Genomic DNA, 16,999 nt, shown 5'->3' on the forward strand with positions numbered 1-16,999 from the left:
CGAGTTTGTAGTTTAAAAGATGTGGCCGTGCATGAGGAAAAAAGAAAGCAATGGAGAGAGACAATGGTGTTTATGTGTATATATGTATATATGTTTATGTGTATATATATATATATATATATATATATATATATATATATATATATATATATATATATATATATATATATATATATATATAGATATATATATATATATATAGAGATATATATATATAGATATATATATATATATATATATAGATATATATATATATATATATATATATATATATATATATATATATATATATAGATATATATATATATAGATATATATATATATATATATAGATATATATATATATATATATATATATATATATATATATGTGTATATATATATATATATATATATATATATATATATATATATATATATATATATATATATATATATATATATAGATATATATATATATATATAGAGATAGATATGTACACACAGATAAAATCTATATCTTCTGTCTATTTCTATATATTCAATTCTTCTTTCCATCAATTCTTCCCCCACATATATTCAATCGATTCATATCTTGCTTCTCTCTGTTATATTTCCTCAGAGATAATACAATCCGCAACTTCGCTGAGGAGGATGTGGGAAGAGAGGATGGAGGAAGGAAGGAAGGAGCAAGGAGGGGTGGTGGAGTGAGGAGGGGTGGGGGAGTGAGGAAAGAGCGAGCAAGAGGTGAAGGGCGAGGAAGGGGGGAGGGGTGGGGAGAGCGATGCCTCACCAAACATCACATGTCCACTCCGGGAGGAGAGGGTGGGAGAGAGGAGGATGGGGGAAGGACAAATTTACCTGTGCGAAGAGAGTGCTTTAACCTTTAACTCGAGAGGAGGATGGGCGAAGAGAGGAGGATTGGGAAGAGAGGAGGATGGGAAAGAGAGGAGGGGATAAGGCAGAAGTGGGCAGGGGGTTTGTAGGCAGGTAAGCGTGAGGGGAGGGAGTTCTGGACTTGAGTTTGGTAGGGGAACTTGAGGGGGAAAGATGGGGAGGGGTTCTCAAGTTGTGTTTGGTAGTGGGACTTGTGGAGAAAGGAGGAGGGTGGTACGGAATTGAACGAAAACGAAAAACCTTTAGGACTCGGCTCTTTTATATACAAGATCCGGGTCTCCTTAAATACTAAACATCTGGACACATCCTCGCATAGACGGTACCTTTTGAGAGCGTCTATCATGAACTTTTAAATATATTCGGACATTTGCTTTAAAGTTTCGAAAAGTTCACGTTACTATTTAAAGATTATTCCATTTAATGTATTGTAATTTCGTAAATACACTATTTTCTCGTCATGAACGACAATCGTCCATGATGGATCTCGCTATTGGCTCAATCAAGGCACGTGACGAAATATCGGAAGTTGTTGTTGTCATTTTTTCCCCTTCTTCTTCTTCTTCTTCTTCTTCTTCTTCTTCTTCTTCTTCTTCTTCTTCTTCTTCTTCTTCTTCTTCCTCTTCTTCCTCTTCCTCTTCTTCTTCTTGTTCTTGTTCATCTGGTGAAGCCAAAACCTTTTGGACACAGCTCTTGGACACATTTGTCCTTGTTAACCACAGGGTTATCATCAATAACCGTCAATAGCTTATCGAATGAGCACATGGTCGCTCATCATTCAATCGAAAATGAGAAGATGCTGTGCCGTTCCTTGCACCAATCGATGAGAGAAGGGATTTAAAATGTATCGATTAACAGGTTCCATACTAAGTTCCGCATGGATAACAGAGAACCACAAAGGCTTACCGTTAAATATAGTTCTTTAAATGTTGAATTCAAGTGAAAATTAGCGAAATTCAATTCCCACAGACAGCACATAAGACGTCAGTCAATGCTATTAATTTATTAACATTCAGTAAAACAAACAAACAAATCTTGCAAATACAAAAAAAAAAAAAAAAAAAAAAAAAACATGTAATCTTGCTGTACCATAATTCACCGTCTGCCCGTCTGTCTGTTCCCAGGTACCACAAAAACAGCTGAACTGATCGCAACAATTTTTTGGGTGTGTAATCCTGGGACTCCTTGGAGTAAAATAGGCATAAATATAATAACATGACCCCCTTGACGGCTCCCGTAGGGAGCGGGTGCTTCTCGTGAGGAAAATGCACTAGAAATAACATCTCCCACAATCACCCCAACCTGAAACAAAATAACAATAACAAAAAGAACAATCAGAGATTGCAGACCCTCACTAAGACTTGTTTTGTGTGGTGTTCATGTTCTGGTGTGTTACATAATTTAAAAAAGACATAATTAGAACTGCCACTTTATAACTGGTGGCAGTGATGACCGGGTACTAAGACGTCCTGCTTTGATGCAACCCTGTTTTGATTGGACACCTGACCCTGACCCATGACGTTTTGTAAAATTATTATTCAATTGGATTTAGAATGGGATTAAAATAAATTCAATTCAAATCAAATGTAAGACCAAATAGGTACAGTCCTGTATTGGAGTAATCAGAAGGAACCCGAACAAGCAAAACAAAGATAATGTCATCAGGAGGAACATGGATAGGATTCACATTTCAGCTGCTGCTCCTCTACCCTCAAACCCATCCAGGCACAGCCAAGTTTGCCTTATTCAAAAAAGTAAATAAATAAATAAATCAAAAAGAACTAGGATCAAAAAATATTAACATTCAGAAATTCTGGCTGCCAGACAGATGTGCACAATCAAGTTGAAATTTAAAGCATATATCCCCATCACTACCGATCATAATTGTGAAGTTTCAAGTCTACTGTTATGTTGAAGCGGTTCCAGAGAAAACATTATTTAATACTTTTCTTCAATCCAATATGGGTGCCAAACCATGTGAACTATCAATTATTCCTTCACAAACTTACACACCCAAGGCTGGGTGAACATTTGTGTGAAGTTTCCGCTCAATTTGTCCAGCCATCCTGGAGAAGAAGTTTTTTTGTAGGTTTTAGGGTAAATCTAATACGGCTGCCAAACCATGTGATTGATGTCATATGTGTGAATTTTTTGTTCCACATGGAAAGGCGGTCATACGTGTGAAGTTTCACCTTAATCTGTTCAGCCACTTCAGAAAAGAAGATTTTTGAAGGTATAAAAAATAAACAATATGGCTGCTGAATCACGTGACCGATGATGTCATCAATTTTTTTTCTGTGGACCATTTGATCCCAAGATGACCCTCAAAAATTTTCATACTGATCAGATGTAGTTTTCTCCATATACAATTATGACGACATAATGAAGGCACCTATGACGTCATGAAAAAAAACCCAATGAGTACTTGACATGTGCCAAGTTTAAATTTTTTCCTTGGTGCGTTTTTAGAGATACAGAGGTCCAAAGTTTTTCCGTTTTTCCAACATGGCTGCCACACTACATGAACTATGAGGTCATAATTATCAATATAACATTCTGCATGAGTAGTCGCATTTAAGTTGAAAATGTTGTCTCAATCCGACAAGCGGTTGTGGAGAAGAACATGAAAGTAATGTGTGGACAAACAAACAAACAGACAGACAAACAAACAAATGAAAAATCACTCATAGTCACAACTTGGCAAAACAGCACAGAGTAGAATGGCACTCTGTAAATCTCATACCCTGCCAGGTGGAACAGCTCACGTTTTGTATCCCACTGATGGGCTGTATCCGAACGAAAATCCAATCCGCTTGTTCTTGTCACCAATTCAACTCATCCACCTTGTTTTGTCATAACTCTTCCACAACTTTTTGAGATATAGTGATACATTTAATTTTTGGCCCTATCAATTTTAGAAATAAAGGCTGTGTTAACCTTACAATTAATTAGTAGTTGAATTCAGCGACCAGACATGAAAATGCTCTTCAAATTTCAAGTCAATCGGATGAAAATTGAGCATTTTAGAAAATTTGGACCAAATTGGCCTTTTGGCCTATTTTGACATTTTGGTCTACGTTTGCCAAAAAAATAATAGGTGGTTGAATTCAGTGACATGATATGCAAATGCTCTTCAAATTTCAAGTTAATTGGATTGAAATTGAGGATTTTCAAAATTTTGCCTATGTTTACCTTTTGGTCTATGTTGACCTTTTGGCCAATGTTGACCTTTTGGCCAATGTTGACCTTTTGGCCAATGTTAACCTCAAAGTTAATAGGTTGTTGAATTCAGTGACCTGATCTGAAAATGCTCTTCAAATTTCAAGTCAATCGGATGAAAATTGAGGATTTTAGAAATCTGGCCTATGTTGACCTCAAAATTAATAGGTGCTTGAGTTCATTGGCCTTATATGCAAATGTTTTTCAAATTTCAAGTCAATCAGATGAAAATTGAGGATTTTAGAAAATTTGGCCCAATTTGGTGCAAATTGGCCTTTTAGCCTGTGTTGATCTCAAATTTAATCGGTGGTTGAATTAATCAACCTGGTATGCAAATGGTCTTCAAATTTCTCGTCAATTTGATGAAAATTGACAATTTTAGAAACAATTTAAAAATTTCGCCTATTTTTGGTTGACCTTATTGCCAATGTTGACCTTTTGACCTAAGATAACCTCAAAAGTAACAGGGAATTGAATTAATTGACCTGATATACAAAACCTGTTCAAATTTCAAGTTAATCGGATGAGATTTGAGGATTTTAGAAAATTTGGCTCAAATTGGCCTATTGGCCTATGTAGACCTTTTTGGTCGACCAAATTTTATGAAACTTCAAAGCGGGACCATCGCATTGTCGGTGACATTAATCCCTGAAAATTTCAGAGTGATCGGTTGAGCGGTTTGTGCTGGAGGCGAGCAGACAGACACACAAACACACAAACACACAAACACACAAACACACACACGCGATCAATATACTTATCAAAAAAAAAATTGCCAAGTAACAAACGGACTCAAATGCAATACCCTCTCCTCCGGCGAGGGTAACAAACCGCAGTTGGCCAAGAAGATTAAACCATCATTTACATCAAGTCATGCACAAAGATGCATATTCTCTTGTATTCACCATTTATACCAGCACTCAGAAAAACCTACAGCAATAATGTAAAGAAAAAAATATGAAGAGTAGATTTTGACATTCACCATTTCCTACACCAGAAATAACAAACAATGTAAATAATGAATAAAAATTGAAAATATAAACATTATCCATCCGACCGCAAATAATACCCAGAACACAAAAACATTAACTACGCCCTCTTCGGAAACAAGGCCCTCCACAAGGCCTTCTCCTCAGGCAAAGTTCTTGCCAAGAGTCTAAAACACATAGAAATTTCACTCCGGTAAATGGCAATGAAGAGAGCAGAAGCATACTCGGCCTTCCCAAACACACTAGACATCTGCACTTCCACAGGGCCATTTTTGTTGCACTAAGAATCTTCCAAAGGACCACCTTCTGGAAGAAAGGAACTGGTAATAGGTCAAGGGTATGTTTAATAATCCATAGCAGCTTGTTAGGTCCCTGTCACACCTTGACGTTTTAGCCAGCGTATGGCAACGTATCAAAATGTATCTAAAACGCTGGCGTACGCTGAACTATTGATGTTTTTTTTAAGTTTTGGGCGTATAATAACGAGTTGGACGTATGCATAACGTATTAGTAACGTACACAGAACGTTTCGACAACTTATAGATAACTTATACCAACGAATGCTTAGCGTGTTGTTGGCGTTCACAACCTATGCCCAACAATAGTCTAATTTATGCATAGCGCGTGGCAGCATATCGCTGACGATCACGTGGCATAGCCTATTAATAGGCTGTCGCTCAACAATTCAAATCATAACCGCATTAGAAATCGAAGTGTCAACATCACCGTTATGCCGAAGAAAAAAAAAAAAACATGGAGTCTGGAACACTGACGGGTTCCTCCTGTGAAGCCCATTTTTATATACCAATTCCCCTAAACGCTGCCAATACGCCATTATACGGTAGCTGTAAGTTAGAAACACGTTCAGTAAGTTCTGTGGTCCTCCAGAAGACGTCAAATATGTCTACATACGTCAATGTGCGTTGGAGATACGTTACACATAGGTTCAAAGCACGTTACTCATAGGTTAGAAATAAGTTTCGGGTACGCTAAACATTACCTCGACGTGTTTCGACTTATGAGTAACTTACAAGTAACGCGTGTCGACGTGTGTCAACGATCGCATAACGTGCCTACAACTTATGGCCAGCGTATGCGGAACGTGTGAGTCATACGCTGGCATACATCGAAAAATTTTGAGCATGATTACCAATTACGTATTCGACGTGTGCCAGCGTATTCGCCAAATTTTTCATAGGTCGGCATACCCTGGCTAAAACGTCAAGGTGTGACAGGGCCTTTAGAAAGGGAATACCAACACCATCATTCCTGTTTTTATTACTCCCTGCAAAATGAGATGGTCCCAACTAGGCTTTAGTAAGAGATGCATATCTCATCCGAGTTGGTAAAAAAAACACTCCTGAAAAAAGGCTACATCAAAACAGGATGTATTGATTTCCTTGAAAATCGCATCCCTCCTGTCTGGACAAAGAATGCTCCTGACATTAACTGACATCTTCAAGTGCATCATCCGAAACACTGTTCAAAGGTGAGTGATCCCTATCTCTCAATTTCTTACCATCACATTGTTTTTCCGGTTCTTTCCCACACCTCTTTTTCCTCTGCGTCCCATATTGATAAGCAACAGCCTTTTTGGGCCTTCCATCCAACTCCAAATCCAGCTCCATGTTCCCTTCGCATGGAGCATCCATGCCCTTTATATGACTCTCGAACCCAGCCCTCTCCTCCTTTGAAGTTTCCCTCTGATTAATATCTGCAACATTTGCCACCAGTCTTGAGGCATGGGTTTTACATCCTCCCTCTCCAACTGCAACACTCTTGGTAATGGACCTCCCATGCCCGACCTTGCTTTCCTCAATGTTGTCATCATCATCTTTTCCTCCCTTCTCTTCATCGCCCTCAGACCACATGAGCCCAAAGGACATATTACCCTTCAGGGCACCCGAGATTCTGCTTGAGTTTCAGCCTCAAATTTAAGCCCCACACGAGGGGGGTAGCACACGAGACCTTCAATGAAACTGGTAAAACAGCACCTGAAGTTGTAGCTTCACAAGCATTAGATGACCTCAACCCCCCACCTCATTGACTCTTGGCAGTAGGGAAGTCTCTTCCACTTGCAGAACTCCAAAGAAACTCATGCATTTTTTAGATTCGTTTCGCATAAGACTGGACAAAAATGATGTGATTGAGGTGCTCCGAGCTACCACAGAGATTACATTTCAGACTCTGTGCACTCTCATTCCCCAGATGCTCAGAGGAACCACACCTATAACACTTAGGGGTGTTGCACATGCCCGCGCAATGTGGTCTGTCCTTCCACAATGGTTGCACGATTTCTCCTGTCCTGGATAATATATAAATCCACGAAATTGCCCAATATTTATTTTTTCTGGAAGATGCTTGAAACCACCAGGTGACATATGATCAGCTTCTAATTGCACCTTCACTGTTGTTGCCCCAGTCTTGATGCCGTCAGCATCCAACGCATTCACCACCGGGCCTCGCACCTTACAAAAGCAACTCCACCATGTCATAATATCTTTGTTTTTCATGAGCTCACAGTACATTTGAATCGTAATACTAACCGCACCCATTTCTGATAATGCCACTGCTGAAATATGATTCAGTGGTTGTGTGTTCTTCCTCTCCTCCCAATGCTCCCAATATTGGAGCATGCAAGGGTAGTTAGTGAAATAGCCTACCACCAGGCAAAGCAAAAATTGCATCGAATTGGGAAATTCCAAAAACCAATGCTCCTTGGACAATGAGTTTGCTAAAGGAGTGACGATCCATTGTAAAATACTCACACACTTCAAGCCGCACAGCGTTCGGACGTTGCACCCGGGTCATCCCCACAATGATCGTGGCCATGGCTGCATTCCTGCCACGCTGGTTCGGTGCATTGGTGGTGGACTCAGATGTATTTTGAGGGATAGGGTGATGAAGTACCCCCTGCTGCTGATGACCAGGTGGGTCTGGAGTACGTGCTGCTGCCGATGCATCATTTGCCTGTTGGCTGACCGTCAACTCATCTCTGACTCCTTTCAAACATGGAGTGAGTGTAGTAACAACCGTAGAACGCTTCTCTGGAGCATCTGACTGGACCAAATCACCACCCCCCATTTTCGGGGGTATAGAAGCTGACGAGGCACCACCATCAGCTTTCGGTACAGACCCATTGGCAAGAGATGATGATAGTCCCCTTACCGAATCCAGAAACGGGGCTAGAGGATCCACAACACATGAGGCTTGTTCCTCCAACATCTAGTCTTCTTCTGAGTGTTCCAAAGGCAGAGAATCATCTTCATCCAAGTTAGCATCAGCAGCACCCACAGTCATCACAACAGCACTGGCAGACTTCACAGTACCAGCAACAGTAGTCGTACCAGCATCATCAGCAGCAGTAGCAGTAGAAAGTAGTAGTAATGTTAATAGTCCTCTCAGCAGCATTGGCCACAAGGGCAACACGCGAAACAGCACCATCTTATTCCTCCGCACAATATTCCAGAGAATCAGTCAAAGGTAAGCCTGGTGTTGGCTTAGTGGTTAGGGGTGGTGGCTTGGGGTCCCAGGGTCCTGAGTTCAAGCCCCGTTGGCCACTGAATTAAAAAAATACACCAGGAGGTTGACTCAGCCTGTCATCCTTCTGAGGTCGGCAAAATGGGACCAGTGTACTGGTAAGGGGGACACTGTATCAGCGGCATAGCCACGTCCCAACCAATGATGCAACCAGCAGCCACAGGCTGCACTCGATATAGAGAGTCAAAGGTAAATACGTGGCTTTTCCCAAATACCCACCATGAAAAGCTCGAAAATGTCAAAGCCACGAGGGATGGGCCGCTGCAGCTAGGTAAAACCAACATGGTGAAATTTGGAACAAGAGGATTGGTTTGACATTGAAATTATTATAAGTATATTAATAGTTTTATATTGTTCGTTTATAAAGAAAGCAGATCACCCAAAAAGGTTAAAATAAAAAAAATAATAAAAACTGCGTTCGTAATTGCTGAAAAAGGACCCCCCTGTGGACTGTATCTCTATGGCCTGCAAAAGTAGCTTCGATCCTGCTGGTTACGTAATTGTTTTTGTTGCACTCTATGAAGTTCCACTTTCTGCACATTCCTTCATCTTTTCTTCTCTCAATATAATCGGCTGAACAGTCGAAAAAGTAAAGTTTCATGCTTTGCTTAAATATAGACGCTGAGTTATAAAAATTGCTCATTTGTTAACATGATCAGATTTCACTCCAAATTTCAATTATTATTTATTCCATGAGATCCGATTCTCAAATCCAATAGAATATTTTGATTAAATCGTTTTTTGAGAAATTGATCTTCGGAAACGGAATTTCCTGCGTTCTTCGAAGTTTTCTGCAGTTCGTGCAGTTCTTCGCTGGCCCAACAGTTCAGCAAATTCATGATGACTCATGGGCCGAAGTGGAAAAATTGCCCAGCCGATTCTTAGTTTAAAACGGCCTGTGCACGTCAGTAGTGCGAAATGATGGCATTGACGAACTGTGTGCTGGATGAAGCCTGGCACCGCCATCCCAGGTCAAAAAACCAGTAAAGACCAGTAGCTTACTGGTCAACTGGTACCAGTTGAAAACCAGTAGCCAACTGGTACCAGTAAAGCCAGTTGGTTTCTTACTGGTTTTAATATTGAAATTGGAATAGAGTGATATATTACCAGTTGAAATACATGTATTTAACTAACTGGTATCAACTGGGACCAGTACATTGTAACTGGTATCAACTGGGAGACCAGTACATTGCAACTGGTATCAACTGGAACCAGTAAGACTTTAACTGGTACTAATATGAGCTACTGGTTTTTTCAACTGGGAAATTGGAATTCTGACTGAATTTAACTGGTACCAGTTGAAACCAATAGAGACCAGTTGAAAATGTGTACTGGTTTTAACTGGTTTTTCGACCTGGGATGCGCCGAAGTTGTGAAGCTTAGGTCGGGGATTCTCCCTACAAACGAGATCAGATAGGATTGTGGATGTGAATGATTTTATTACTCATAAATGATGGTATTTTGGAATAGATGGCGCTTGTGTTTCCGAATGAAAATATCACACATATCGTGCGGGGAGATGGGGAAGTCATGGTGTATGTTCATGAGGGCCAGAGCTGCTTTCCGACTTTCTCCCATGGAATCTCTTAGGTAGGTCTTTAGGTGCAGCATGCCTCACAGGAACCGACAGGTAGGGTGCATCCAATATGGAGTAGAACTTTGATTGATGGAAATTCGTCTCCATATTAGACCACATGAAAACAATCCTGCAGGCCGACCCTGTTGTGGCTCATCTACATTTATTTTACAAGCCAATTCACATACGTTATACCTCGTTACTGTACGATGATTGGCACGTGCAAAAGACAAACATTCCTGGCTTTACTCCAGCTGAAGGGGCCCAACACATCCGACATCCATCGGTGAGAAGATGTGGGAACAGTGTGGGGGAAGAACGAACAGCACAATAGTTTCCCTTGGCCCAGTTGATAGCTACGTGGCTTCTGTGACCAAAATACAGGACAAGTTTTGTGCCTGAAGCATCCCGACATTGTACATATTTAATGAAATGGTGAAAACGACGGGTGATGACAATGCACGCATATCCTGTACCGGGATATGTGCGTGCCATTATCAACAAAACACCCCCCCCCCCACCAATCGAGCACATTAGTGGACTCATCCACCCAATAGTGCGGAGTGTCCAATAGTGCTTGCAGATTAGTCACTACAACCTCATCTACAACCTCATCTACAAAGTCCTTCCTCGGCCCACCTGAGCTACTGACAATTTACAAAGCTTTTGTCCGCAGCCTGATGGAGTACTGCTCTCCCCTTTGGGCTGGTGCTCCTGACTCCCACCTTTCTCGGCTTCACGCTGTGGAAACCAGGGCATTTCGGATCATTGGCATCTCCCGCAATGAGGCTGAGTCTTTGAGCCTCTCACTCTCTCACCGCAGGCTGGTTGGTGGTCTTTCTGTCTTCCACCGTCTCCTCTCCAGCCTCGCCCCCTTCCCCCCCCCCCCGCTCTCTCTGCGATTTGTCCCCACCACATTTACGCAGGGCGCTCAAGGTCCGCCAACAACCCCCTTCTGGTAAAATTACCAAAATCACGAATCACTGCTCACCTTCACTCTTTCATTCCTCTTTTTCCCTGCCTTTGGAATAAACTCCCTCACTCTATTCATTCCTATTCTTCCCTCCAGGCCTTCAAAACAGCTGTTCACCACCACCTCTTATCATCCCCCATCCAAATCCTCAAACTTTTCTAGCCCTGATAATCCACCCAAGCCCACCTCCTTCAAATTCCCTGCTTTCCTTCCTGAAAGTCCCTGTAATGTCCATCTTGTATGCCCCCAGCCCCGTGTTCCCCGTCCCATCCCTCTCCCTTCCAAAGATCTCCTAATGTCTCTGTTCCACACTGTTTTGTCCTTCCCACTCCCGCCCCTCTTGTCTCATGCCCCCCTTGCTGTGCATTGTGTGCTAGCTCTCACACGAGCCTCAACAAGGTATACAAAAAAATTAATAAACTGACAGTGCACACACACACAACACTGCTGACAACAATGTGGTGGGCCCTGCATCGATTGGGGTACTGCATATGCTGGCAAAATTGAAATGAGATGTTTCTTTCCATAATTTGGAGATAAAAATTGGGGTGAAAATATCAGTTTGTGCAAAAGTGAAACCGAACCCCCCCCCCCCCCCCACCACCACCTGCCTCCACCCTTGCTCGACGTATCTACACAAAGGCTCATAAAATGGCAAATCCCCTTAATATATGCACATTAGCATTTATATGCTAATGCACATAATATGAAGAATGAATGATATGATATGAAGAATGAAGATATGATATGATTATGATATATGATATGATATGATATGATATGATTCATAATATGAAGAATGAATATGAATATAATATGAATATATAATATATGCACATAATATGAAGAACTAGTCTTTCTCGTGAAGACTGCAAAGTGTCTATGTGCCTCGGCGGACAGAAATAACCATTTATTTATGCAGACTAATCATCCTATGCCTGGGAAGCAAGAAGAAGCTGACGATTCGAGCATTAACGATGATGGTTTCATCAATCAACGTTTTGTTGATTTCATCTATTGTTCTATTTATCATTATACACTCATATCAGACATGGAATTGCATTGAATAACACAGTTGGGTAGAGAAATGACCACGTCTTTATTACCTTCACTTCCGAATGTGGACGGAGGTTATGTTTTTACCCCTGTCTGTCTGTCTGTCTGTCTGTCTGTCTGTCTGTCTGTTTGTCTGCGAGCATGATATCTCAAAAGCTAATGGACGGATTTGGACGAAACTTGATGGACAGGTTGGTAGTGTGACAAGGACTAATCGATTCGATTTTGGTGAAGATCCGGATAAAAGAATATTTTCAGTGATTCTTCACCTTTGAGAGATAGGGCCAAAAACGATACATAGCACGATATGTCAAAAAGTTGTGGACGAGTTGTGACAAAACTTGGTGCTTGAGTTGGTTCGTTGTCATGAACAAGCCGATTCGATTTTGGTTCATTTCTGGATCCAGATCCGACCTATGAGTGGGATACAAAATGTAAACTGTTCATCCTGGTGGAGGTATGCGCTCCACCAAGTGCCGTTCTAGTTGCATTTGCATTCAGCATAATACTTGTGATTGATCAAGTAGATGATTTAGATGGTATATTATTTCTTTGCTCGACTCTTTTTTTTATCCGCTATATACAGTAAAATGATTCCATGCAAACAAAATGTGATTATATCCATTCAATTCAGCTTTTTTGTTTACATACTGCTCGCTTATGACTTTTCAAACAAGCGTTGTTTGTTTTTTGCTTCTTATAGCTAAATTTGTTGATGTTGCTCAACCTCCACAGCCACCACCTTTCTTTGGAACCTACTCAGTGCAAGTGGCCTTTTGTGCACAATGAAAATAAACTGGACAGTCGGATATAATGAGTGATTGTTCGGTATGTTGCTACGCAACTTTTGTCCACTCATTTGCACCTTTTTCGAAGCGGGTAATTATTTTTCAATGTATTTTTAATTAAAGATTATGCATAAATCTTTTCATTATAAGCTAACCAGACGATCAATTAAGTCATGACATATGTACAAATATTGCAGCAACCCCATTTTACTTGCTTTTGATTTAATTTTGTCTTCGTCAATATAAGCAGGCAAATTAGCCAAGTTTATATTTATCCTCATGCTTTTTGAAAAAAACGTGGGAATATTTTAATAGACTCTTCTGTCAAGCTGTCCATCCGTCATGCTATCTGCTCTCAAACGGCTGTGCAGAAATTCACCAAACTTGGTAACTGATCACGAAGGATAAAAGAGTATCCTTTTGGCCACGCCACTTTGGCTGCCACCATTTTATCTTTTTAGAAAGTGAGGGTGTGGTCTCCGTTAGAAAAACGGGAGATATAATCGTAGTTGGCTGATGTGGGATTCCGATGGATCTATCAGCATTCTCATATTGCTCTGTACCCCGGTCAGACATGGGTAAGCTCCTTTAGAAACACTGAGATGCTTTGTTATCTCCACCACCGAAGGTGAAGGAGGTTATGTTTTCACCCCTCCTTGACTGTTTGTTACTTGCAAAATCGAAGATTTTTCAAGTATATTGGCTAGTCGATTTTGTTTTTCTGTCTGTCTCTCTGTCTGTATGACTGTCTATCGCTTACAGGTCACAATTTTAAACCCATCTTTACGAAACATCGCCACATGGTAGAGTTTGTCATAAGCAAGAAGTCCATTGTTTTTTTTTTTAGGTCTAAAGGTTAACAGAAGCCAAAGGTCAACAACTAAGGTAGTATTTTTAAAATCCTCAATTTTCATATGATTGATTTGAGTTTTGAAGAGGATTTATATTTCATGTCACTGAATTCAACAAGCCAATTATTTTTGAGGTCAACATTTACCAAAAGGTCAACATAGGTCCAAGGTCAACAACTAATGTGGTATTTCGAAAATCCTGAATTTTCATCCGATTGACTTGAAATTTGAAAAGGATATATATTTCAGGTCATTGAATTCAAATTGCCAATTATTTTTGAGGTCAACATCGACAAAAAGGTCAACAAAGGCCCAAGGTCAACAACGAAGGTGGTATTTCTAAAATCCTCAATTTTCATCCCATTGACTTGAAATTTGAAGAGAATTTTCAAATCAGGTCACTGAATTCAACCCCAATTATTTTTGAGGTCCACATCGGCCAAAACATTAACATTGGCCGAATTTCTGAAATTGTCAATTTTCATCCGATTCACTTGAAATTTGAAGAGGATTTTCACATTTGGTCATTGAAGTCAACCACCAATTATTTTTGATGTCAAATTTGTTTCATGGATTTTGCAAGTGTTGTGCTCTACATGACATCTTCTTCTTGTTTGTCTGTTTGTTTGATTGTGTGCAGGATATCACAAAAAGTTGTGGATGGATTCAGATGAAACTTGGTGGCCAGTTTGGGTGCATGATGACGGATTGATTCGATTTTGGTGAAGATCCGAATCTGGATCAGGATACGAGAATTATTTGATTTATATCGTGCTTTTTACCATTAGGAGATCGGGCCAAAAACGATATATACTACCCGTCAAAAGTTTTAGAACACCCCCATTTTCTTCCAGTATTTACTGAAATTTAAGCAGTTTAATGTTTCAATGTACTCTGAAATTAAAGCATAAAACAAATAAACAATTGCAGATAAAAAAGAAATAATGGAATCGTTTTGTTGAACAAAATTTAATCTAAATTTTTGACTCATCAACGTAGCCACCTTTTGCAGATATAACAGCCGAACATACTCGTGGCATTCTTTCCACAATGGAAATCAAATATTGTTTTGAAATTTCTTCCCAACACTGTTGCAGAAGTTCGCACAAATGTGTTGCACTTGTAGGTTGATTTGCTTTCACCCTTCTGTCCAGTTCATCCCAAACCAGCTCGATGAGGTTTAAGTCTGGAGACTGTGCTGGCCATTCCCTGACTTGAAGCCTACCGTCTTGTTCTTTTCTTCTAAGGTAGTTCTGACATAGCCTGGAGGTATGTTTTGGGTCGTGGTCTTGCTGTAGGATGAACCCCCTGACCAACTAGGTGTAAACCAGAGGGTATTGCATGGCACTGCAAAATGCTGTGGTAGCCCTTTTGGTTCAGGGTGTCAGTCACTCTGTTAAAGTCGCTGACTCTGAATCCAGCAAAAGAGCCCCAGATCATCACGCTTCCTCCTCCATGTTCAACAGTTGGTGTCACACATTGAGGAACCATCCTTTCACCTTCTTGATGGCATAAAAAAACCCTGCATGATGAACCGAAGATTTCAAATTTTGATTCATCGGTCCATGAGACCTTTCAGTTTGCAGTCTTCACTTCTTCCCGCCAGTCCACTGGCGGTGCTTCCTGGCCCAGGCAAGCCTCTTTTTCTTATTTTGCCATCATTGTCATGGCTTTCTTACTGCCACTCGACCTGTCAAACCTGCAGCTCGAAGTCTTCTCTTCACAGTTGAAACTGAGACTTCCTTACTTCGACCAGTGTTAAGGCCCAGTCACACCTTGACGTTTTAGCCAGCAATGGCAACGTATTAAAATCTATGTAAAACGCTGGCTTACGTTGAACTTTTGATGTTTTTCTTTAAGATTCGGACGTATTCATAACGACTTTGTCTTGTGCATAACGTATTAGTAAAGGACACAGAACGTTTCGTTGTGTTATAGATAACTTATACCAACGAATGCTGAACCTGTTGTCCGCCTTCACAACCTTATGCCCAACGATAGTCTAACTTATGTATAGCGCGCTGCACGTATCGCCGACGATCACGTGGCATAGCCTATTAAAAGGCTGCCGCACAACGATTCAAATTGTAACCGCCGCAGAAATGGAAGTGTCAACATCGCAGTCACACCTTGGCGATTTGCCAGCGTATGCCGACCTCTGAAAAATGCGTCTAAAACGCTGACGCACGTCGAATACGGTATGGGTAAGTTTGATATACGTGAATAGAACGCTAAAGTACACTATCATACGTCGTATTAAGTGGAGTACGTCTTGTAATTTTAAACATGTTGAAAATTTTACGACGTACTTGCCGTATGACACACGCTCCGCATGCGATGGGAATTAGTTGTACGCACGTTATGCGATCGTTGACACACATCGACACACGTTACTTGTAAGGTGCTCATAAGTCGAAACACGTCAAGGTAATGGTTAGCGTCAGTGATCCAGACTCCTGGTTTTTTTTTTCTTCGGTATGACGGTGTTCAGTGTACAGTGCGGTTATGATTTAAATCGTTGAGTGGCAGCCTATTAATTATATTATATTATAACCGCACTAGAAATCGAAGTGTCAAAATCACCATCATACCGAAGGAAGGAAGAAAAAAAAAAACAGGGAGTCTGGAGCACTGACGCTAACCATTACCTTGATGTGTTTCGACTTATGAGCACCTGACAAGTAACGCGTGTCGATGTGTGTCACCGATCGCGTAACATGAGTACAACACGTTACTCATAGGTTAGAAATAAGTTTCGGGTACGCTAAACATTACCTCGACGTGTTTCGACTTATGAGTAACATACAAGTAACGTGTGTCGACGTGTGTCAACGATCGCGTGACGTGCCTACAACTTATGGTCAGCGTTATGCGGAACGTGTGAGTCATACGCTGGCATAACGCTTAAAATTTCAAGCATGGAAAATTTGAGGACAACCAAAAAGTACAACGTTTAAAGCCAGCGTACTACGACGTATGGCAGTGTTTTTCAGCGTGCTCTCAATGTTATCAAAACTTACCCATAACGTATTCGACGTGTACCAGCGTTTTACACAAATTTTCCAAAAATCGGCATAAGCTGGCTAAAACGTCAAGGAGTGACTGGGCCTTAAAGCTGCGCTTGAAGCTGCTGT

This window comes from Eptatretus burgeri, chromosome 12 (genome assembly GCF_056783735.1).
Source record: "Eptatretus burgeri isolate ZD-2024b chromosome 12, Ebu_testis_v1, whole genome shotgun sequence".
In the NCBI taxonomy this organism is placed as follows: Eukaryota; Metazoa; Chordata; class Myxini; order Myxiniformes; family Myxinidae; genus Eptatretus; species Eptatretus burgeri.